The sequence below is a fragment of the Xiphophorus hellerii genome, chromosome 21, assembly GCF_003331165.1.
Source record: "Xiphophorus hellerii strain 12219 chromosome 21, Xiphophorus_hellerii-4.1, whole genome shotgun sequence".
NCBI classification, from domain to species: Eukaryota; Metazoa; Chordata; class Actinopteri; order Cyprinodontiformes; family Poeciliidae; genus Xiphophorus; species Xiphophorus hellerii.
This window is the reverse complement of record NC_045692.1, coordinates 23,799,216-23,801,176: the sequence shown is the minus strand read 5'-3', so window position 1 is coordinate 23,801,176 and position 1,961 is coordinate 23,799,216. Positions and strand designations below refer to the sequence as shown.

Below are 1,961 nucleotides of genomic sequence, written 5' to 3'. Positions count from 1 at the left end.
CTCTGACATGAACCAATTCAAGTTTCATGTAACGAAAATGGAGAAATTATAAAATACAAAGTAAAAATACATAAAGAATACAACTGATGGAGAAAATAAAAGTTTAAAAGTAGAACTAAAATAAAATTGTCTTCTTTCTATTATCTGTATTTTTTCATCATTCAGTCGTTTTAATTTCTGTATGAATGAAAGTTTTCAGCCCAGAACTGAATATCTGCAGTGAAGTTCTGCAGAGTTCTGTGTCATTTTCACATTTTCTCTGCTGCACCAGACAAACTTATGAAAAGCTGCTTTTACCAAAATTACATGTCTGCCGAGACCAAAGCTGGTTTTTCCTCTAAACTGTGCAGCTGGCTGAATGTTCTGGTGTTTTCGGTTAATTTGCTGTCTCACCTTTGAGCTTCAGGAAGGCCAGTAATCCTGCCAGAACCAGAACCAGACCAGCAGCCACCACACCCAGGATCCACCAGTAGGACGGCTTCTGCTCCACGCTGCGCTGCCCTGCGACGCAACAGAAGCAGCAACGCTTAGCAACACAACGGCCAGCAGGACGGACATGATTTATCATTTGTACTTTCAGCCCATCCAGGAACAGAGCAGACAGGTCAGGGAGAAAGCTGCACAGAAGATCAGAAAACAACATCCCAAGTTTTAAAGACTCATTAAAATGGAAACAGTAGAAGAAACGGCAACGACGCAACAGGGACGTTGGCAAGATGGATGGAGATAAATCCTGGAAAAATGTCTAGAGAATCATTTCTGCTTCTAAAAAACCTTAAAATGTACAAAATCTACAGCAGGATGCTTTACATTAAAGCAAATTGATGTGGTAGAATGGCCTAGTCAAAGTCCAGACATGAATCCAATTGAGAATGTGACGTAAAACTGTATCATTTTTGTTTTCTGAAGCTCTCCATCCAATCTGGCAACATGGTCACTAATGGGGGCTAAATACAAGTGCATGCCACACTTTTCAGGTTTTTATTTTCAATGGGAACTTCAGCTAAGAGCAACTTTCTGTCAGATAAAAGGTTTTATAGTAAATTGCTTTTACGAGCTCTGAATATGTCAGTGATTCCTCTGAACAAATATTTTAAGTAAAATTTCTGTCTTCTCAACATTCTGAACCAAAATATTTAAAGTCTTAAATATTTACTGACAAAATGAAACTTTTACATGATTTTTATGCATTTTATTTCCTTAAGAGTTCTACATTTTATTAATTTCTTTATTTTTGAACAACCCGATTCATTATTCTGAGGAGATTCTGTCAGCAGTGAGTTCTGGTGTAGAGGCTGTCAGGGTGTGGTGGCCAAGCGGTAAGGCGTTGGTCTTGTAAACCAAAGATCGTGGGTTCGATTCCCATCCATACCTGGAACAGCTGCTTCAGTTTCTCTGGCTGGTTGAGGAAACTTTAATAAGCAACTTGATGAGGTCAAGGTTTATTTAACCCTGGGACAAGAACAACGTTGGCAGTTTTTAGTAATAAATGGAACATTGATCAACCTGCCTGATGTGTATTGATTATGTTTATTTCTTGTTTCATAATCAGAAACTGATATTTACACTTTGAACTTCCTTGCTGCTGAAATGTCCTATGCAAGTAAACGTAACTCTTTAACTCTGTAGGTTGGAGAAAATCCATAATAAGTTCAGACCAGTTCTCCTAAATCTAGTTTTTAATTCGATTTAAATGAATGTTGAGAGAATTGGACCATCTCTCCTTATTTTCTCTAATTGTTTAAAACATTTTTCCATCCAATAGTTGCAGTTAACCTGCTGGTTTGGTAAATTTCAGGCTATTGTTAAAAGAAAGAGTTATTTTGATTTTTTTTTTTTTATATTTCCATTTTAAATCTTCTAAAATAAACACAAACCTTCTACCAGTTTGTTCTGGAATCATGTTTTAGTTTTGCTGCAGGATGCAGCAGGCTGCTCATTTACCATGAGAGTCTCTGATG

General features: G+C 37.1%; 1 non-coding gene across 1 annotated transcript; it reads left to right on the top strand.

Annotated features, from left to right (window-relative positions):
- The first annotated feature begins 1,302 nt into the window (after positions 1 to 1,302).
- On the top strand, positions 1,303 to 1,374 carry trnat-ugu (transfer RNA threonine (anticodon UGU)). The gene has a single exon. It is a non-coding gene; the product is annotated as a tRNA-Thr (tRNA).
- The last annotated feature ends 587 nt before the right edge of the window (positions 1,375 to 1,961 follow it).